Source organism: Silurus aristotelis (genome assembly GCF_946808225.1).
Source record: "Silurus aristotelis genome assembly, chromosome: 19".
Taxonomy (NCBI): Eukaryota; Metazoa; Chordata; class Actinopteri; order Siluriformes; family Siluridae; genus Silurus; species Silurus aristotelis.
The window spans coordinates 6,374,883-6,398,940 of NC_139592.1; the positions used below are offsets into that span (position 1 = coordinate 6,374,883).

The window sequence follows — 24,058 nt, forward strand, 5'->3', positions numbered from 1 at the left end:
TGTCATAATGGTATGCCTGATCGGTGTGTATTCACTGTATTGCTGCCACATGATTAGTTGATTAAATAATCGCCTGAAAGAATTGGTATACAGGTGCTCTTCATGATTTGGTACAGTTTTCTTTATAAAATGTCTGGTGAGTCATTTAAACAGGCATTTTTATACTTTCCAATTTGTGTATGTATGTATGTAAAATAAAGCATACAGTTCAGAGCATTTGCTTAAAAGGCAAATAGTTTTGCATATATATATATATATATATATATATATATACACACACACACACACACACACACACACACACACACAAATACACACATGTATGCATGACGTCCTTTCTTTACTCAGATATATAAAAAATAAATACAAAAAAGTATAAACTCCAGCGAGTTTTAATATATAACTTTTTATTTTTTTATTTTTTTATTTTTTATCACTAAACATTTGTTTTAATGATACGGCAAATCTCATATCAAGCACCAAAACCCGAAATGTTTTTTCTTCTTCTTTATTGGAGGTTCGCATTCTTAAGTAGAGCATTACCGCCATCTACTGTGGTAGTAGATCAAAGACTTATATCCCTAATTACCAGATCAAAAAACCGCCATGGTGCAAATATCTGGCAATTAAAACCGTCCGTGTGGAAACAGCAAAAGTTCCGCTTGATCTCCTGATGATTTACAGTACGTAACTTAAAAACACCATAATTACTTTAATATATTTACAAGCATATTTAGATAGTTAATTATTTAAATGTGTGTTCTATAATTCTTACATTCTGTAAAGCTGCTTTGAGACAATGTCCATTATGAAAAAGGGCTATAGAAATAAACTTGAATATGTAGCATTGCAAGTCTGACTTACCAACTTAATGTTATTGATCCACAAATAAAACTGAGCAAACCTTGTGTCCTCAAGTAAAAGAAAATGAAACAAACAAAAAAAATCACATGAGAGTTAGCATACGGAAAAAAGTGAGTACCTATTTGTAGCATATATCTTATGTGTTCTTGTGTATATTCAACAGTGCAAAGTAATGGAGAGTGTGTTAGAGAAGTGCAGGAGTGATAGCAGGAGTGATTTGTGGTAGAAGAGTATCTGCAAGAGTAAAAGGGAGAGTTTATAGGACTGTGGTGAGACCTGCGATGTTGTATGGTTTCGAGACAGTGGCATTGAGTAAAAGACAGGAAATGGAGCTGGAGGTAGCAGAGCTGAAGATGTTGAGGTTTTCTTTGGGAGTGATGAGGATGGACAGGATTAGAAATGAGTTTATTAGAGGGACAGTGCATGTAGGACGTTTTCGAGACAAAGTGAGGGAGGCAAGATTGAGATGGTTTGGACATGTGCAGAGGGACATGGGGTATATCGGTAGGAGAATGCTGAGGATGGAGCCGCTAGGAAAGAGGAAAACCAAGGAGAAGGGTTATGGTGGTGAGGGAAGACCTGCAGATAGTTGGTTTGAAAGAGGCAGATGTAGAGGACAGGGGGGTATGGAGACGGATGATCCGCTGTGGCGACCCCTAATGGGAGAAGCCGAAAGAACGAGAAGAAGAAGAAGAAGAAGAAGAAGAAGAAGAAGAAGAAGAAGAGGGACAACTGTAGATTAACAACTAGTTAAACAATGGCGCCATCTAAAGTTGACGTTTATTACATAGGCTACTGCAAAATGCATATGGCGCATGGAGGCCCGCGTGCATGACCTCAACGACTTGGTGAGATATGATTCTCAGGTGATCCCGCCATGACGTCATCCTTTAATAAACTAAAAAGTTGCAACTGTTTTTTTAAGTGGAATAAAATATGACGGAATATTGTAATAGGAAAATTATAATATTCGCTGTGGAAATCATATATCCGCTAATAGAGACACTTTAGTACATTCTACCTCTACCATATAGACGATTTATCAGGACCCCAGAGCCTTCGGTTGTGTTATTTAAAAAAATGCAATGTACACGTTTATCCGCTACACTAGTCAGTGAGCCTAGGGACCGTGTTCAAAGTAACACAACTGAACAAGACGAAGAAATCAGACCGACATTTTTTCACGTGAATACCGAAAAACAAACAAACCACAATTGTTAAAGCAGCAACTGATGCAAACCTTTCAACTTTGGATATTAAAAGTAAGATTTATTGGACTGATTAGAGGATTCCCCCCAAAAATCATATATTTTGTGTGTCCGATTTTTTAAATTGATTCCACAGATCCTATTATAAAGAATCAGAATCGGACTCGACTCCAAAATTCTCGGAATCGAACAGCACTAGAATTGGGGACGAGTCATAAGGGCTGTGTTCCAAATCCATTCTACATGGTGTTAAATATCCAAATAGTACCCCACCCTAGGGCCATGGTTAGTGTTTAGGTACAGTTTGGTTTATTTAGACCTAATAATGTATGTGTGCAGGAAAAGTGGGTAAAGAGAAACAGCTAAAAACAATAAATAAATTAAAAAAAATTCTAAAATAAAAAAAAAGCTAATTGTAAAATTATTTTTTTTTTAGTGTTACTTGCATTGTGTTGATTTTTTGTTATAGGTTAGTTAAACAAATTAGGCAAAGACCTGTTGTGTCCTATTTGTCAACACCCCCCCGAAACTCAGCACAACGAAGACTACAGGATTTCAGCTCCATCACCTATAGTAAACTTATACCCTTATACCAAAGTGCAATGGACAGTCTGAGAAAATATTCCAAATACAAAAATATACATAAAATATTTTACATATAAAATGTATATGCTTTAGAGAAAGGTAGGCAGCCAATCAAATTCCAATCCCCTGAGAATCAGATCTCACCAAGTCGATGAGGTAATGCACGCGGGCCTCCATGCGCCATATGCATTTTGCAGTAGCCTATGTAATATATGTCAACACTAGATGGTGCCATTGTTTAACCAGTTGTTAGTCTACAGTTGTCCCTCTTCTTCTTCTTCTTCTTCTTCTTCTTCTTCTGGCTCTTCTGGCTTCTTCTTCTTCTTCTGGCTCTTCTGGCTTCTTCTTCTTCTTCTTTTTCTTCTTCTTCTTTTTCTTCTTCTTCTTCTTCTTCTGGCTCTTCTTCTTCTTCCATTAGGGGTCGCCACAGCGGATCATCCGTCTCCATACACTGTCCTCACATACACAGACACATCCCTGTCCTCTATACATAAACATTGTTGCTTTCAAATTGCTTTTAAATCACTTTGTCATTATGGGGTACCGAATGCAGAATAATGAGGAAAAAATGTATTTGAACAATTGTACTTTAAGTCTGCAACATTTTACATTTGAAAAAATTGAAGGGGGTCTGAATACTTTCTGAATGCACTGTAGTATTTGAATCCCGCTTCATTGCAATTTCAGACCCCCTTCAAATTTTGTTTGTTATGCCTGATACTACAGACAGATACTACAATTTATTTTTCTTTTGCAATAATTACCATTTGGTACCCCATCATGACAAAGTGAAAACAGAATTTTAGAAATGTCTAAATTTATTTTAAACAATAAAAAACTGAAATATCACATATACTAAGTACCCAGGTTCTTTACTCAGTACTTATTTAAAGGACCTTTGGCAGCAAATACAGCCTCAATTCTTTTTGGGTATAACGCAACAAGCTTTGCACATCTGAATTGGGGGCTGATCCGGTTGGATTTGGATCATCAGTAGACAGCCACTTTCAGGTCTCCTCAGAGATGTCCTACAGGGTTCAATTCAGGGCTCTGGCTTGGCCAATCTAGGATATTCACCAAGTCATCCCTAAGCCACTCCTGTGTTTTCTTTGCTGTATACTTAGGGTTGTTTTGAGGATATCTCTGTACTTTGCTCTATTCAGGTTTTCCTCAGCCCTGACCAGCTGCCAAGTCCCTACTGCAATAAAAAACACCCCCCATGGCATGCAACCAGAATCATGCTTTAATTTTGGATGGTTTTGTATTTGTATTCTGTATAAAGTATTCTGTTTCAATGTTACAAAAAGATTTCATGTTGTATAGGTGTTTTTTTTTCCTGAGCTGCTTCAAGGCATCAATCTGCTGCTTTGCAAGTCATTAAATTAATTAGCAAGATAAAGCCAGTTAATTCTTAACCATTTTCATATGCAATAAATTAAGCTTTAAAAGAACTGTACATGGTATTATTTCAGCATTATAAAAGCATTACTTAAGCATTAATATATTCATTTATTTGTGGGATTATTTTCTTTCTAGACCACATCTTATACTTTTATGACTAATATAAGTTATGTCTTGTACGTCTGCTTATACAGTGCATTGCATCAGTATTCACCCCTCTTAAACATTTGAATATCTTCACTTAAAAGACTTGACAATTCTGACAGTTCATATATGGTATTCTGGTGGTGACTATTTTCCTGATAAAGTAGTATAAGATAAAGTAATCCTAAAATAATAAAAATAGAGTCATTAAAATGAACTCCTACAGGTGATGTATTTGCAGCTGACCACCAGGGGGAAGCATTTAGCTGTTAAGCGGTTATTCAACTGTTAACTAGTGTGTGTGTGTGTGTGTGTGTGTGTGTGTGTGTGTGTGTGTGTGTGTGTGTGATATATATATATATATATATATATATATATATATATATATATATATATATATATATATATATATATATATATATATATAATGCTACTTTAGTTTTCATCTATTTAGTAAAATGTCAGTATTTTTTCTTTTCATTGCGTGCCATTTTTAATCTACCACTGTTGTATCATTTCCTGGTTATCACCACAGACTAAAGCAAACAATGTGCAAGGCAGAAGGCAACAAGAAGTCTGGCTGACGTGGATGAAACACAGGGAGTCAGTGATGTAAACATGACTATAAATAAATAATTATAAAAGGAGGCGTAATTAAAACCTTCAGCGCAACACACTTTTATTCACAGCGTCCTTTCTTTACTCAGATCTATAAAAACAAACAATTAACTACACCGAAAATAATTTTTTTATCAGTACACTTTTGTTTTACTGATGCGCCAAGTTTCAAATCAGCATCAAAATCCGCCATGATGCACACAATTACCCGTTTGGGGTCGACAGCATTCGATACTGTAAAGCGTCTAATTTTATTTGTAGACACTCATAACAGCCATTATGGTTGCACAAGCCAGTGCACTCTTAGTGCTGGTCCCAAGCCCGGATAAATGGGGAGGGTTGCGTTAGGAAGGGCATCCAGCGTAAAAACGTGCCAAATCGAACATGCGGATCACGAATACGGATGATCCGCTGTGGCGACCGCTAATGGGAGAAGCCGAAAGAAAGTAGTAGTACACTCATACACAAAATGCTGTGCTTTTGTAAAATTAAGAAAACAGACAGGGGGCGCTCTTTGTCGTCTCAGTCTCTCTGTCATCTATCTTTACAAACACAAATAAAACAACCTAAATCTCAGTGAATACTTGCCTCACAGACATAATACATATATAAATAAAAAGCTCGAAATAGCCACTTTAATAAAACCAATTGAGAAAACAAATATTCTCTGATTATGTAATACATATGACACACACATACACACACACACACACACACACACACACATATATATATATATATATATATATATATATATATATATATATATATATATATATATATATATATATATATATATATATATTTGTGTATATGTGTGTTGACACACCATGTTAAAGAAAGTTGAAAACAATTATTGTCTGTTCGATGGTTTTTATTTGTAAAAAGAGATGTGTTGTCCAGGCAGTGCCATTTTTATGTCATTCCATTTGTGTTGGGGCACATTACCTTTCCCATGGGCCCTTCCTGACTGGTTCTTGATCCCCCCTGTCCCCCCTTTTTGAACATTGTACGGTAACCTTCTTGGAAAACGCTAGGTCATATTATGTCCTCAGATGGCTCTAAGACCGCTAATGTTTTTCTGCAATGCATCCTGTGGGGGGATCTGTAGGTGGTGCCATTGCTATCAAGTTTTGGTCTCCTTCTGTCCCATGATTAAACTCAAGCCTTATTGGTTTACCTCAGCATAGTCAATATCTGTAAGTCAAATATAAAATATTGACTGTGTTAAAACAATACTTGGAAAGGCACGGAGCAATTGAGCAGCCAATAAGTAATATTATTCTAAATGTTACTTATCTGTTTTGCATACACACATGAAATCATGTCAGAGCAGCATAGTGTGTAACACAGTGCCGTGTGTTTGCATCGGTCAGTCTGACTTTATCACTGTATATGTGTGAGATGAAGGCAGTAGTAATATTAGCACGGCTCCAGCGTGTCCTATCCGGATTTGTAATAAGCACGCTGCATGTATTATTCAGAACTGCACAGACAGGTTTCACTTCACGCTCACATCATTTCTCGTGGCCTGTCCCCAGGGACCAGCAGCCGAAATTGCTATTTCTAGTTGATATATTCCCTTGGCTCAGGCTTTAAAATGGCCAAGGAGAGAATAGTAGGGTGCTGGGTAGGGTCACAGAGAAGAGTCAGAGGTGCACTGATGTTTATAGATTTATGCATTCATTCTGATACTGTATTACAACAATGTCACCTTCTCACCTACACAGCTTTGAAAGAAAAAAGAGACATAAGGTTTTGATAATATTGGTTTACTGTTAATGAATGTGTTTGGGTTACTGTTATTGCTGTGGTTAGTTTCGTAGGGAAATTTAATTGTAGTTAAAAAGTTACAGTAATAAATTGCAATTTAAGGTCAACTTAAATTTTGCAAGATGTCTTTTGAAATGTTTGGCAGATTTTCCTTTTTTTTTTTTTTTTTTTTTTTAGCAATTTTCATTCAGTGTATGATAGAACCAGATCCTTTTTCAGACACCCTGGGCATGATGTGGGAGTACACCCTGGATAGGAATCCAGTCCATAGCATGGCATCACACATGCATAGACATTCAGAGATTAAGCGAATTAGACTATCAAATCAACCTGCATGCATGATTAGTGGAAAGAAACCAGATAACCATTGGGAAACTCATGCAGACACTGTGAAAATAAACATGTGAAACTATATACAAGCAGTTGCACAAGTTTAAGAATGAGTTGTGAGGCTGAAAAACTACCTTCTGCTGGCCATAACTTTATTAATGTTGATATCCCGAATAACCTCGGTGTTAATTCTGTTTCTTTCACCCCCCAAAAAAACCTGTTGGGAATTCAGGAACATGACTTGGTTAGGAGGTAGTGATAAACTAATGTATGTGCAGCAAACAATACGTAAAGTGCACTGTAGTGTACTTAAAATACAATATGTTAATATAGTGGATTTGTTTTTACAATGTACACAAGCCACTCTATGCAAATAGTAACATTAAAACTGTCGGTGCTTCAGTAACTGGTGAATTTTGGAGAAAAAAAATTCTGCATATATGATTTCAGAGATACAGGGTGTTTTAGACAAATTCCCTCCAAGGTTTTACCTCTTACTGCCTCAGAAACACTTTTGTTGCACAGCTGATGAAAGATGTTTTTTCACCTTTTGGAAGATAATTTTCACTACATTCATTATGGCTACTGAAGCACACTGCTGTAACTATACACACATTACTACTGCATACTTATAGCGTTTTAAGTGGAAATACCAAAAGATGCCTCACACCTATCTACATCTGGGTTTCATTGTGAAAATCTAGCTTGCAAGTGTTTAATAGATTCACAAGCTTCTCTCCAGATGTGGTTTCTTAGCTAGAGCTGCAAGCTAATTACACCTTTGTTGCTAATGTTTCTGCTAATAAACCTTGTAACTGAGGTCAACAGTTTAGCTGGGCCTTTTTTCTCCATTTATTTGGTCTGTTAATGGCAGGCTATCAGATTGCTATCTTTCTTTCCTGTGCCGGTCTCTCTTGCTTGCCTGCTTTAGCCTGGAGGAGGACACATCTAAAGTGAGCATCTGGTGGAAACCTGCTGAATGGTTTCCTTTTTTTTCCCGGGAGCCTGCGCTTCAGCGAGCGTGCTGTAGTCCTCTCACACTTGCTTTTTACCTCTTGCGGCCCATTCAGACACTCTTCCTCTTCTGTCATCTCATGTCTGCTTCTCATCTTTCACTCGTCTTTATTTCCCTCGCCACATCGATGCCTTCGTTCTGTGGCTATAAGTGTATAAATGAAATGGGGACGAATTGGACCCTGGGATGAACGGAAAGATTTATTGATAAACACAGAGGCCCGGTGGTCTACGAGCCTGTGTAGGAGTCCAGATAAATTAAACAGGCTGGGCTGTGCTTCTACAAGATCATAAAGTCTTCACAAAGCCCTGCAAAACAAAAAAAAGCCACCTCAACCATAAGCAGCGCTGTGTAGGGGGTGAAAGCAGATTTTTTTTACTCATATACAGCAGCTGAACTATTGTCTCAGGTCGGAAGGATCTCTGAGATGAGCAGAGATCCCAAGGTGACGCCCTATTGTGCAATGCTGGAGTATCCCAAGGTCACCTCCTGTGGGATAAATGAAATGGCGGTGAAGGGAGTGAATAGAGGAGCGCAATGGGCACTCTTTGTAATAGTTCCTTTTCATTAATGTCCAGTGAATATCCCTGTTGTTGTAGCTGAAGTCCTCATAACATGTTCTTCTCTGTCTGTAAATAACATTCATCCTCTTGATGATATTGTAACTTAGGCTTTTTTTTCTTTGGAAATTTTTTTAATGAAGGTTTCATAGGAAACAAAAGCAATGCAGAAAATTATGACATATGTTTTAGAAATAAAAAGTCTCCATCTAGCTTTATCACATTTGAAACCTTATCAGATTTTTCATAGTGTATCTTCCTTAAATAAATGGTTTGTGATTTGTCTGAATTCTTAGAGTTATTTTCATTAATCCATGTTTGCATCAGTTCAAAAGCTTGTGGTAAGTTGTGTACACTGGACATTCAGGGGTTACTTCCTGTGCCAATGCAGTAGCTTAGAAGTTACTTCCTGTGTGTGGTTTCTGCTGGTAGAAAGTAAAAGGCAGGCCTGCACGCCCTCCTAAAGCTAAAATCCTGTTAACCCGTGACCTATCACTTGACCCAGTGAAGTGTTGCGTTGGACAAGAATCTGGAGCAAAACAATAAAACACTAAGAGGCAAAATCTTAGATGAAAGTAGTTGCTCTCTACATTTAAAAGCCTATTTACTCCATTTTACTTCATTTTTTTTCCTGGAGATGTTGGTATAAAGAATGAGTGATGGTTATGGGTGAAGAGAGGAGGTGAGTGAAGATTGAATTGGACTTTGCTTTATTGTTTTGCTTTAAAGACGATGAATTTGAGGACATTATTACTGATCAATGAATATGTTTAATACAAAACTATCAAAAGTAGGACTTTGAATAATGCCAACTTGAATGAAAATGTTTGTTTCTATTGATTTATTTAGTATCCACATTTTTATATACTATTCTGTATTACATTAATAAAATATTTAAGTATTGTTTCTATTGTGGATTATTCACATAAAAAAACCTGTATAATGGGGCCTAAGCATATCTAGTACCCCCCAAAGCATTTGTCCTCTCATTGGAAGGGCATTAGTTGGAATCCCAATGATGACACAGACATCCGTGATTGTAAGTCTAAGACAGAATAATTAGCCTTGCTCTCTGGGTAGAAAGGATGGTCCTCCTCTCATCCCTTGTTGACCTGAGTGATGGTAAATAAGGGGTAGGAATTAGGTAGTGTGTAGAGAATTGGGCAATTAGTTCTCTCCTTGAAACATGTTCAGCTGAATTAGAAGCAATTAAAGTAGCTTCATGCATTTTAGAGAAAGTATGTTAAACCCTCACCCTCCCAGCATAATAGCTGTTGTGCAGTTGGGGAGAACCCTAACAGGTGGGAATTTGCAAGACTAAATTGGGCGAGCATGGGGGTGTTTTTATGTTTGTGAGGAATAGCTAGCTTGAGGCTGAAAAAGTGGTTTAGGCTTGTGGTGTATGCTTCTGTGTAAAAGGAGTGGCACCAACTCAAGCCCATGGACACTGCTGATAAAGCTTATCTGAAACACATAAAAAAAACAGAGAAGCTTTTCAGTAGTATGCTGTAACACAAATCCACCATTACAACAGGCTTCATCATTTTGCTGGTGTTATGACATTGCTTCTCTCTTCGACAGTGGCATATGGAAACAGACCTCCAAACAACCAACCCAAATGTAATCCATAGCGATTTGATTTCCAGGGCCAGGGATAACAAAATAGGCATTAATCCCACTAAACAGACAAGCCACTCATCTCTGGTTCTCATGCAATGAGGAGGGCTCATAATTCGTAGTTTGATGGTGGAAAGGCAGGATAGCTCGTCTCACGTGCCTGGAGAGAAAAGGCCGATCTGCTGGAACAATGACAATCAGGCCAGAGTATTAAACGCGCCAGTGACCTGGGCTTTTCCCCAGTGCGCCTCGTCCTATTGTGCACCGCTGATTGATGTTGACTAGGGGTCACCTAAGCCTGAGCACACAACCACAGTATGCCACGCACGAGCCTAAACGTTTACACGCATTTATTTTACACACACATGCGTGTGCACACTCACAAATCCAGCAGCCTGCAAAAAAGCCATGCACGGATACAAACAATTTTATATGGTTTGCTCAAATAAGAGCAGCCTTTTCTAGGTAAAATCTGTGAATTGTACTGTGTATACACATCAGTTGGTGTGCATGTGTATGTGCGTGTGGTTGTGCTCAGTAACCACTCAATATGCATATGTGCTACACAGTGGCCACACACAGGAGCACCTTATCACTTCAGACAGTGATTAGTGGATCCAGCTTGTCTTAGTGTAGAGTATGTGAGCCAGCTATCTCCATTCTAATCATGAACCTATATTCGTATGCATTTTTTTAAATACACATTTATAAATTCTCCATTGAGGAGTTTAGTAAAGCTTTGAGTTGACCAAAATTTCAGTTTGTTTGTGGCATACACTTAGAGATCTATTCAAGCTGGCAATGGCTCCTGCCTATTGATCCATTGATCTGAAATCTATAGAGGTGAAGTTGCCCAATAAACCATCTTGAATTTCAGACCCCTCTCATTCTCAGCCAAGTGTGACTCACAAAAAGGGGGAAGGTAATTGCAAATCTCTAATAGACATCCTTTATCTGACCTTCACCAGCTAAATCTGGAATATGTAGAATATGCAAAATATGAATGTCAGAATATAAAATTGGCAAAAATGTCACAAAAGTATGTATGCATACTATGCACTATATGCAATGCATGCATGTATAGTGCTTCAAGTATTTGTATTCGGAGATGGATATAAATTTGAAGTGGGTGTGGCCTAAACCTGGAAGGGGTTCTGGGGCTTTGAAAGTTTTTCAACCTCAGCAACATCCCCCTAGTTCACTATTAGACTTAATTAGTGATGTATTCAAAAGTTTGTTTTATCTCTGTTCATGCAGTTTTCATTACTGGTCCCTGTAGTTGGTTATATTTCTGTTTTTTTGACAGAATTTGTCAGATGCCCTTATTCAGAGTGGCTTATTTATACAGCCAAGCAGTTGAGGGTTACAAGACCTGTAACAAGACTCATCAGTGACAGCTTTGTGTTGCTGGAATTTAAACTCATGACCTTCCCATCAAAAGTCCAACATTTTAACCTTTGCCCAAAATATAAACAAATTTAAACCCTAATTAAAACCTCTGCAACCCTGACCAGGCAATTACTAAATATGAACAAATGAATGCTGTATATTAATTTTAATGATCATCTTGTTCATAAAAACCTTAATCTTTGTTAAGCTTTCTGACATAAATTGTGTGCCTCCTATTTATATCTGAATTTATAAGCTGTTGATTTTGAAAAATATTTTCATACTTGGTTACATTCATATTTATGATAATTAAAAACCTTGTTTTGTGAGTTGATACTGATTAAAATCTCTCTTCATTTTCTTCTCACAGCATCTTGTTTTACCATAAAGTTGGTGCTGTGCATGAACCCATCTCCATAATTAGTCTTTGCTTGCTTGAAGCTCTTCAGCAGTTTCTGTAAAACAGCTCCACTGAGACCCAAAGTGGGCGAATGAAACAAATGAGACCAGCTCCAGAATCCTGAATTTAAATACAAAAATACCCAAGAGCACAAACCTGCCAAACCTTTATCTAATCAGCTCCTATAGGTTTCAGATCACATTGAAAAAGATAAGTCCTTGTTCTAGTATTCATCATTTTCTAGTAAACGTAAACACTGAATAGATTTATTATATTTCTCCTACATTGACAGGTCTCTTGGGTTTTTATGGAACAATCCTAATCATGATAAAGTGTATATAGTCAAGAACGCCTTGTATTTTTTATTTTTTTTAGTTATTGCAGCTTTATTTTTATTTTGTGACCATAGAAAATAAGAAAGTTGTGATTTGCTAGGTCAGCATTTCATACATCAGGCCATGACTTATCATGTTTATTTATTTACAAAGTGCTGGTAAATCAGTGATGGAGTATAGGGTGCCAGAGAAATATTTTTCAAGCAGTATTTCTTGTTTTTGTTTTTGATTTGATCACTTTCTTGCATGACCATAATGAATAGGATGAAACGTCAGAGTCTTTCAAGTCAACAGGATTTATAACACAAGGCCATGGCTTATTACGTTAAGTGATGTCATGACCATGTTTATATGTCATTAGTAGCTACGATTTAGTGACATCATGACGCAAGGGTTAAGACTTTACCCTCATAAAGCAGAATGACCAAATTTGGCAATGCTTGCAATTGTGATTCAGAGCGTGCTTTTAAAACCAGTGGTCAGATGAGTGCAAGGATAAAATGGAAAAGTTGATATGCCCTTGGGAAGAAATGGAATGAGAACAACATGTTTAGTTTAACATGCATGTTAAATATTCAAGTAGATGAAAATGATATAACAATTTTTTTTTCAAATATCCTTTTCTGGTTTTGATAGATAGCTTTCCCAAACTTTTCTAATATTAACTGCTGCCATTGTCTTTGATATCATCTGTACAGATTTAGGTATTTTATATAATATTTGGTCCTTACCGACTCATTCACCACCTTCGTCATTTTTATTCCACTTTATGTAGATAAATTGAAAGATAAAAAATAGAGCAACCCCCTGCCATTTAAAAACAATGGAAGAGGGTTCCTCTAGTTGCACTTTTTGCATTTCCACTGTAAACAACTTGGAAAAGTCACTATAGAGTCAAACGAAAATGGACACAAACCTTGTTTTTGTTTTGCATAATGAATAGGCTGAGAAAATGGAGGGAAAGCAACAGCAACAGTGTGCAGAATGGATGAATTAAGGGCTGACCACTCACACATGCATGCACACACGAAAACACACACACATTAACTTGGCGCATCTATTGTCTGCAGTACATCCCCAATGGATCAGCGGCTCTTTGACTGACAGCTCGACAGGCTGCTTTTGGAGTGCTACCACATGGTGAGTGTGTGAGGAAGAAGTGTAGCGCATGGCTGGTTCTGATCCAGCACTTTTTTACACACACACACACACACACACACACACACACACACACACACACACACACACACACACACACACACACACACACACAAACACACACACACACACACACATATACACAAATAACTTTTGTATACGTGTATATATCTATTTTAGATATTAAATATCAGACACTGACATAAAAAGTACGATATCATGATATAATGCTTCAAATCATGCTGTACTCATGGTTGATGTCTTTATCTGTGTGACGTGTAAGAGTATGAAAGTACGCTCATTCATGCTCCCTGTGCATGCTTGTGTGTTTGAGTGACAGGACTGTGGGAGACGTATTGAAATGTTGGACTAACTTTTGGCACCCTACAGTCCTCCTATTTGAGAAGGAGCCCCTATTCACACACTCCCTCCCTTTTACCACACACACAGACTCATAGACACTCACTTATGGCTCCACATGGATTCGGGGAGCGTGGCAGCAGTGTGCAGCATCTCACACTCGAGGGGTGTGTCCTTTGGAATGCCGGCAGAGCCAGGAGGCAGAGAGAGGGCTGCTGGGAAACAATGGGCAAGACATCTGTCATGCGTGGCTGCACTCCCCTCCACTCACAATGGAGCAAGGCGAGTGGCTAGTGGTGCTTTTCTTTTTTCAGGCTTTCCTTTCCGGGGACAGCTCTGCACAGCACAATGGCTCTTTTGTCCCCTCCCTGCTTTTTTTTTTTTTTTTTTTGCCAACATTTAACCCTTCAAACCTGCTCCTTTTTCTGCCTGCCTGCCTTTTTTTTTTTTTTACCAAGAAAATAAATCAAATGCGAGAGACTTTCCATCGAGTGCTGCTTCTCATGACTACATTCCAAACACTTGTATGAGTACCAACACCATATTGTAACATTAATAAGCATTTTTTTGGCGATTTCACCCGATCCCTAAGATGCTATCACACCCTCCTGGAATCATTTCCTCCAGGTTGATACCTGTCAGAGTATCGAACACTGTGTGCATGCATGGATTTGAATGGCACACCATTAGTCATTAGTGCACATGGTCCAGACCAAACACCATCGATTGCTCTGTCCAGCAGCACTTGTGGAGAGTTTTCTGGAATTACAGCACCGTAGTTCCTGGCCTGTTCTTGTCATGCTTGCCGCTGCTAGTGCTCATGTAAATTGTACATTGATTTCACAGCCTGCCTGCCTTTCTTAAGGAATTAAGGAGTTCGAGCTGCTCAGTCATTGATTCCGAGTCAGATTGCAATTTATTATTGCTGTCAACAACACGATTTCACAAGGAGACAACTTGTGGAGGAGAGATTTATTTATTTATTATTGGCGTGTGGATTTTAAGGACGCAAAACCTACCAGTTTACAGCTCATGTATAAAACAGAAGACATGCCCAAGACAACTGATAAACAAAGTGCTAATTATTTATGCTTCTTAAATCACGGGTGTCTAAGGACCTTAATGCACAGACTGGCAACCCTGAACTGCTGTGTCCTGGCTGTTAATTGTTCCCAGCTGTTGTTGCTTTAGGAACAAAGACACTTTTGAAAAGGTGATCTGTTGATTGGGGTACCGGTCTGCCTTTCTTTAATGGGACGTGGATCATAGGAAAGGCGGCATCTGCATAGAGCAATGCCTGCTTCATCGCCATCGCTTTAATGTGCACACTGTAACAGCAGTTATCCAGCTGTGTGTATGTGTGTGGTTGGATATTTGTGTTTCGTAAATCATGGGGGGTTTTAATAGGCAGACAGTTAGCAGCTTTGTATGCTTCCTAAGACTCTTCCAAAAGATTGTAAAAAAGCACAATTCAATATTTGTGCTGAATATTTTGCCGCTTTATGACAAAGAATGAAAGAACAAGCTTCTAGATTTGATTGAAAAAGACTTGGTGACTGACATACCTACAGATTCGTCTGCACTGATAAAGGAGAGCATGCGTGAAGAAGCGCAGTAGGGCGCACATTCACACACAAGTACAGGCTCGCACAGATGACACGCTCCACACTCTGTTCCTCATCAGCATAAATATTTAAAGAGAGACTGTCACTGAAGCTCCGCTGTCTTCTCTCAGTCTGGATGAGCACACCTACGGGGATGAGACAAAACTGAAGGACTTGAGAGAAAAGACAGGAGCGAGACAGTTAATCAAAGAGAAAGGAATGCTAGCTATGCAAATGTTCTGTTCTGCAGAGTCCAGGACATAGTGGCGTCTTTGGGAAAAAACATGCAGAGATGGTTAAAATGTTCTTATAGAAATATACCAAAAGTGCAAAATCTGACCTCCCTAGTTTAAGCTCTTAATAACCGATATACATTAGACAAATGGCAAGGGGAATAGAAACAAATCATATGAAATCTACCCTTCAGCTCTACACATGATCATGTGTACACAAGGTGCCAAGTCAGCCAAACCATTGGTATTTACTGAAAGAAGAAGAATCACCAAAATGTCAATATTCCCTTGATTTTTTTGCTCTACCTTATTTTTAATTTAATGAGATGACATAAATGATAAGGTCAAGCTTTGAAAGATCTGTTTTATAAGATGGACCCAGGAACACTTTAATATTTTACATCACAAGTAAATATACTCTTTCTTTTATAGATTTCATGTAAAGATTTGTAAAAAGATTTTATTGAATGTTTAATAAAATAGCCATGGAAACTGTGATGCATTATTTTAAAAGCTATTAAGTGTATTGTTTTTTTTTTTTTTTTGTGAAATTCCCTTTTTACTCTAAAATACTTGTGATTTTTGATTGAAATACATGCAAAAGAAAAAATACATTTCAGTTCAGAAAAAGTGTTTGAGAAGTGGAAAATATAAAGGGTTTTCTCAGGCCATCTCACAAACATAAAAGGATGCATATTTGACTGAAGATGAACCAACATATAAGTTTAATATTTCAATTAAACAAAAGATTATATTTTGAAAATATTGTCCTTCTGAAAGTACTGATGTTCCATTCATAATATGTATTTTCATAACCAAAGGACAATTAATTATTAAAATCCTTATCTTATTGTTAAATCCAGAAGATTATTCTCATTCTTTAGTATCGAGTCCATTTCTGCCTTCCCTCAATGTCTCTTTCTGCTTAAGCCATGAATTCTCGTTTCAGTGCATTAGTATCACTGACAACATGACCAGGAGTCTAAACTTGATCTGTTCATTAAGAGTCCAGATCTCATGTAAGCATTTAAGTTCACCCCCTACACACACACACTCTTAAAAAAACACTTTCTATAATATGATGCGAAAGGAAAGAAACTCCTTAATTCAGTTCTGACAAGTATAATCAGTTTTTGTTTCCTAATTGTTCAGCTGATACAAAGGTTTGCCTGCACTTACTTTAAAATTATGAAGTTACTGCAGGCATCCCATCTTTATTGCAAGTAGGAAAAACATGTTCAGATAGATAGTTATTCAGTCTGTATATATATATATATATATATATATATATATATATATATATATATATATATATATATATATATATATATATATAGTGGAAATAGATATAATAATAATAATAATATAATAATAATAATAATAATAATAATAATAATAATAGTGATGATAATGACAATATCGTTTAAAATAATAGTTTTTTCAAATAGCAAATAATAATATGATTCCATGATCAGGGTGTTAAATGCTAGGTAGCTTTTCAAAGCTAAGGTTTATTTTAAACGTTTTTTTTTCCCCCACAACAATGTAAGAATGTAAGAATACATGAATTTCACCATTTACACATTATAGTAACAAATCTCAGAAACATTTACAACATGGTATCTTTGCATACAGGCTGTATTTTGCAGGGTTGAGTTGCATTTATGAAAATGGCAAGAATATTTATAATTTTCTCATCATTTAAACCTAACCATTCATTTTCAATCTGTAATTTACGGGGAAAAGGCTGTGCTTTCAAAGTGACCCCATCAGTCAAGATCACAATCTAAATGGGAAAAAGGCAATGAAAGAAAACATTTTTTATGTTGAGCTTTAGGACATGCATTCTGACTTCCTAAAGAACATATGACTTGAGCAATAACCCAAAATGGGATGTATGGGTGCATTTGAGTTAGTTGTGGGACATTAATGCATGTTCGAATAGATTTTTAAGATTATATTTTGAGGTAGACCATAATATTTTAAATGTGCACATGGTTTCTACAAAGGACACAACTACTTTAAAATTTATTTTACCATTACTTTACTTACATATCTGTAAATATAATATAATATAAAAATGTTACCCCACTCATGGAGTTACTCGAGTTATTTTCTTTATTGAAGAACAAGTAACCTATTAGCTATAAATGAGCTTTAACCTGGTCTTATGCTTTGGCTTTTGGCTTTGGGTCTTTTCCCAAGAATAAAAAATAAATAAATAAAATTAGGGTTTGAAAGTAGTTAGATTATGCTCAACTCTTTAGTGTCTGATTTGGGTTAAATTCAAGATGGATTTGTGACGTGACCTCATTCCATTGCCGTCTCTCCACACCTGTATTATGTAACTCCTCCGTCTTAGATAGTGGAGGGATTTGAATCAAGTTGAGAGGCTGAAACTAAAACTGAAACCAGAGAAAGAAAGAGAACACGGCCGGTCAGTCCAGGTGTCCACTTGCAGTATAGTGTGTGTGTTTGAATAGGAAATAGAGCTCTGTGAAAATAGCCAGTGAAACAGTAGATCTCAAGCTTCCGTTCCTCTGGGTTCTCACGCATAGCCCTTGGGACTGCAACGATGGTGAGCTTTCTGCTTGAGATTGCTCTTGGATCAGCACCAAAAACAAAGACCAAATGAGAAATGAAGTCTTTTAGGTTTTCTCATTGTCATGTGTGAAATGAAATTCAGTAAACTGAACAGTAAACTGTGTACATTATGTACCATAATGTACACAGCCACTAATCTGTAATAAAAAATAAAAAAAAAACCTTCCACGGTGCCTGAGAGCTTTGAGCTTTGATTCCACACACATGCCCTTTTATGTAGGACTCTTAGAGCATGCAGTACCAGTTCAGGGTCAGACCCCTTCATGCCGTAGGGTGTTAGAGATGCGTCCTGAGTCTTGGGAGTGAACCTTGTAAAGACAAACGCTACAGCATGACAAGCAGAACCACACACAAACTGTAAACGTGTCACATCTGGCAATGTAGGATTGAAAGGCAGGAAGCTTACTCTTACTTTCTCCCTTCTTTTCAATTTGAAATAAATGAAAGTAGCACAGCTATCATTAATGTTGAGCCAAATCGCTTTTGAGATTCCCTTTTAAATGACAGGATATGTTTATGGTCAGTGAATGGGTGGTGTTGGCATTAACGGGGCTTTCAGTCACCTCTGACCTTATGGCAGCTGTAAAAGTTGCTGTCACTGCTTTACTGAATTCACTAGGCTAAAGGTGAGGTTAAGGACATCGCTTTAAATAGATAAATGAATATATTCGTGCATCATTATAGCATGCCATTTTATTTATTTTTTATACGATAGTGTACTTTCAAGTTATAAAGCATCTCTATGAGTATGAAGATTAGTCATTGGCCTTAAAAATTTTTACTTCTATGATTCTGCTTCAATAAACAGCACTCAGTGTTGAGTGGAGGGGAATTGGGGCAAACTGTGACTTTCAAGGTGTATTGGAGATCAAGCAAGTGAGAAGTAACCTGATATGAGAATAAAACAGTTCCTGTGGGATTTTTGTCATTTAATTTTGGAACAACTTAATTTCCTTTCCTACTTTTATAGACATAACGTCTTAGAGTTGTCCCTTTAGACGTCACAGCCTTAGGTCAATGACTATTACTATATAAAAAAAAAAAAAGGCGAACAAACTGATCTGAGCACACTGCCATACGGCAATAATCGCAGCAAGCTTGAATGGAGAAAAATATGTTATAAGGACTCCTGTGTGTCTTATGCTACATGTTTCCCTTTGTAAAGGGCTATTAAGCTATCAGGGACAAGGCCTGTGCGTAGCAAAACACTGTCCAGAGCCAATGGATTCCTTGGACCTGGGGGAGGCCTGAGGGAGGGCTGCAGGTTGGGCTGATGAGGGACAGACATGAGGTGAAGCGTACTATCAAAGTCAAAGGAATGTGGGAGCAGACAACGGGCATGTAGAGCGCCGTCTGTCCTTCATACACTTAATTACAACCAGAAAAACAAACAAAAAGACTGAACAGCACAAAGAAATTATGGCTTGGAGGCAGCAGATGTTAATATGTATGTAATAAGTGTTATCTGAAATACCACTAGCTTTTTGATATGAAAGTGGTCTGAATGTGGGTTTCTTTTTTTCATTATTATTATTTTTTATCAGTTTGATTTATTATTCATTAATTATTATTTTTTGCTATTGTTGAAGATATAATAGCCAGAAATAGATTGTAGATAAACCTGTGGAGAAAGCAGTCTATCGAATGCATAGAAGTGCTTGCCTTTTTTGTCCAGCTCATTCTAGTTTGGATAAGAATAGCCTTGCAAGAGGTTTATGCTGATTGTTCAAGACATCATTGCACATAGCTGTAGTGTTGTGTTGTTCAGGCACATCTGGCCTTCAAACATCTTTTATTTGTTCAGCTCAGACAAAGACATGCTCCACCACTTGATTTTAATTCATTCTCAGGGACGTGCACATAAACCCTGAGTAAACCTTTACATCTTTACTCCTATAACATTGTCATAAAATTCCACTTTCTGCCCCTTTTGACATGGTGTGTATATTGTCATGAATTTTTTTTCAGTGTTTTACTTCCTGATGTAAGATTCAATTGATAATTGCTATCAGGTGCTAGTAAATTTCAATAGTTACTGAAAAATTCACAAACATTCTGATCTCATGAACATGTCATAAATCAGCTTACCATAGAGCTCAGCCACTTAATGCGTTAATGTTCAGTTTAAATTCTATTGAAACACTAATTACCTTTTATTTGAGGGACAATTTAACACTTACATTTTTTTTCTTTTTCACAGGTACTCTGATGTTCCTTTGTTTAATACCCTTTCTTACTTGCCAGTTTAGCACAAAATTAGTTATTGTTGTACCTTGTGGTCAAAAATAGGAAAAAGAGGTTAATCGCTTTTTTATAAATGCTTTCTGCGGAGGAGAAGCAGTGGACTGGGAAGGTAATGGGTTTGCCAAATTAGGCTAGTTTATACAAAATGTATACAAAAATAGCAAATGCAAGTGCATTGAATTTCAGCTTTTTTTTGTTTGACACTCACCAATTTGTTGCAAAATGATGCCTAAATTATAGGGTAAAGGATCCCTAATCGAGGCGGCAGGCCACAGATATGTCAGATTTCTTTTAGATTTCTAGCCATTCAATACATTTCTATTTCTGTTTGCATTCTTGCAATGAAGTTTTTTGTCCATTTCTTTCCACGTTTTTTTTTGTGATACAAGGAGAAAAACATTCAATAATTATTGATTAGTAGACATGCAACTTTTACTACAGCCTCTATTTAATCACAAAAGCTGATTTATTGTTACTTCTTCAACAATCCCATTAAATTGCTGTCTAGCTAATCAAGTCTATTCACTCTCCTGAAGGACTAATCTTTTACAAGGCTAGCAGAACAAATCCCTGTGGTAACAGGATTGCTGCGGAGCCAGAAGGCCCGTTCTACCGCCTCGGCCCATAAATGAGGACCAACGTTTACAAGAGTTTTTGTTTCTACGGCAAATCCATGAGGCAATTTGTCTTCATGACAAACATGGTGAGTGGGACCTCAGTGATTTGAATAAACACCAGTAATGAATGATATTCTTCTTTTCTTCTGTACATGGGGTCTGGATGAGGTGCAGGTCTCGTTGAGTGAACCTGCACTTGTATTTTGTTATTTTGTTGTTGAGTAATACTATTGCTAACTATTGATTGTGTGTGTGTGTGTGTGTGTGTGTGTTGCAGCAGCACGGTGTTGAGGTCACTGAGATGGCTTAGGTGTGACAAACACCACCCCACACAACATATCTCCAACCTGTACATTCCTTCAGGAGAGTTTAGTTTGCTTATCTGAGCTATTCGGCTTGAGGTAATGTTTGCAAAGTAATCTTAAAAATCACCCGTGTATTTGTACGTGGGTGGGTTTCTGTTTATATGCCTGTGTCACATATGCAAGCACAAACACGTATGGTTGCATTTTTAGAACAGGCGTCTGTTTGAGGGAAAATAAATTGATCCCAGTGCAGCCATGGAAAGCCTTAAAACCAGCCATAATGAAATTGTACTATTAAAAGCCTTCGGTTTTCTCCTCAATGGGCATATTTGAGAGGAAGGCCAGGTTTATGAGGTTTTCATAGTGAGTGTAGGGGGGGGCTCCATCCACTAAATGAAATGAGAAGCCTGTATAGATGATGAAAGTGTGGAGGTGCTCTGTGAACTTTATGACTCGCTATGACTCACTGGTTCTTGCACACAGAATCCTTGTATTTCTTCATTGTGGTATGATGGATCAGCATTGAACATATGGAAAGTTTACACGTTAAATTGGCTTTCTTTGAAATTAGAAATCTGGAAAAATATGTAAGGAATAACACATGACAGGGTGTGTGATTATAGAAGGATAATTTTGGATGGGGTGATGTGATGTCACTGTTTATGCCTGTAACTATTATGTGTTTTATTAATTTCATAGCAAAGCAACTTTCTACTAGCATCTAAACAATGATTGCATTTGTAATTTTTAATCAAAGATTTCATAATTGTTTTCATGTATAGTTATGTTTAACATTGTGGATGTTCCATTAAATAATTTTCTGTATTACTTACACTGACACAATAGTACGTGCTGAAAAAGAATGAAAATATAAAGATAGTCCATGTGTGGTGTATGGTGTAATCTATCCTGAAACAGATTGTTCTACCTATAACAGCCTGTCTTGGGGTGATTCTTTTTCTTATTTCTCAGTTCTTTGGCATTCATTAACGTTTTACTTTTTATCCAATTATAGCTACTGTTACTATCTTTGAGTACATGACTTAATTTGTGTCAACCATACAAATTTTTACTATAGAAACAATATTGTATTAGAAGCAGTACGTTCATGTAAAACTTTGTTGCTGGAGCTATGGTCTGGGCTGCTGTTATAGAAATGTAATTAACACCTTCTGCCCAGATTGCGAATAAGATATTTAATGGCACAGTTGTCCAAAGTTGTATTTTATTTTACTGTTGTACGTTTATGTTCATGAGAATTAGATGAGAGTGTGGGAACATTGGTTTTAGTTTGCAAAGGCTCATAAATGCTAGTGAAGTGTAAAGATAGTGTGCCACACTGCACATTTAGTTTCATATGAGGTACTCGGTAATTGTGATGGTGTCCTTTCTTTATCTCACTAGCCATTTAGCTAATATCCAGTTTAAGCACTGTAAAGATTGCTATTCAAGTTATATCTGATTTGTTCAATGCCTCTGGCCATGTGTATATAGAACTTTTATTAAATTGTGCATGCAGCCTCTTTGAGTCAGCCTGAGAATAGCAGGAGCCTGCACTGCTACCTCATAATCAATGCTTGTTATAGGAAGAGGTATTGATTTCCTGCTCATTGGCATCAGATACACAGGTGATTGTTCCTCTGCTCTGCCTTATATAGAAACATTGCTACTAACCACTCACACTGCAGTAACATGCTGCAATACTGCTGTCAGATTTTATGTCAGATACACTGATGCAACTGAATGCAATGCAAAAACAAATGTGATTAAATATTGCTGCATTTAGGTTTGCATCAGATTTTGCTTGGCAGACATATATATTATTATTACTTGTCTGTGCAAAATAAATGTGATTATCCAATTTGCACAATTTGTAAGATTCAAGAAGTACAGCACAAATCATACATAAAATGAAATCATCATTATCATATCATATGTACATTTTAAAGAATTCATGACAATTAGATTAAATTCTAATTAGTCAAAATTATTCTATAGCATGAGCTCAGACAAGAATGTATGAGGCAAATTACAGTTTAATGTACAGTAAGCGGCAAATTAAAAGTTTATATTAGTAAACATGTTATAAGGTTAGGGTTTGTTTTGGATAGATAGATAGATAGATAGATAGATAGATAGATAGATAGATAGATAGATAGATAGATAGATAGATAGATAGATAGATAGATAGATAGATAGATAGATAGATAGATGCAACAGTCAGAGGTTATGTTGTATCTTTCTTATGATGGGAGGCTGCGAGTTTTTCTGTAACATGACTCCATTCTCCATTTTTTGTGGTTAATAACAGCAAGTTTTCCACCACAGGGGAGGCTTCAGGGCAGAAGACCTTGCACTTTCTGGTTTCTCTGTAATAAAAAAATGAAGGCTGGTAAGGGAATGATTATATCTTGGTGCTGTAATTTAAGTGATAACAGAAATTGATCAGTCCTGTAGACAATATACATTGAACATAAATTTAAATGGATAAAAACGACAGGTTCTCAAACATGTAATCATTGGCAAATTGCTGTGGTATAAAAAAATACTTCATTATTAGTTATTGTCCTATAGCTCACCTATGTATGTTTAATTCCTCAATTAAAAAACTTTCTTTTCGGCTTCTCCCGTTAGGGGTCGCCACAGCGGATCCTCCGCACGTTTGATTTGGCACATGTTTTACGCTGGATGCCC

The 24,058-nt window shown here is 37.0% G+C and overlaps 1 long non-coding RNA gene across 2 annotated transcripts; it reads left to right on the forward strand.

Annotated features, from left to right (window-relative positions):
- The first annotated feature begins 1,661 nt into the window (after positions 1 to 1,661).
- Positions 1,662 to 22,191, forward strand: LOC310741749. Of its 2 annotated transcripts, XR_014538053.1 has the most exons (4): positions 1,662 to 1,730; positions 13,310 to 13,379; positions 20,979 to 21,145; positions 21,337 to 22,191. It is a non-coding gene; the product is annotated as an uncharacterized lncRNA (long non-coding RNA). The 2 variants fall into 2 exon arrangements; XR_014538054.1 differs by lacking the exons at positions 20,979 to 21,145; positions 21,337 to 22,191 and adding an exon at positions 13,848 to 14,305.
- Positions 22,192 to 24,058: the final 1,867 nt, after the last annotated feature.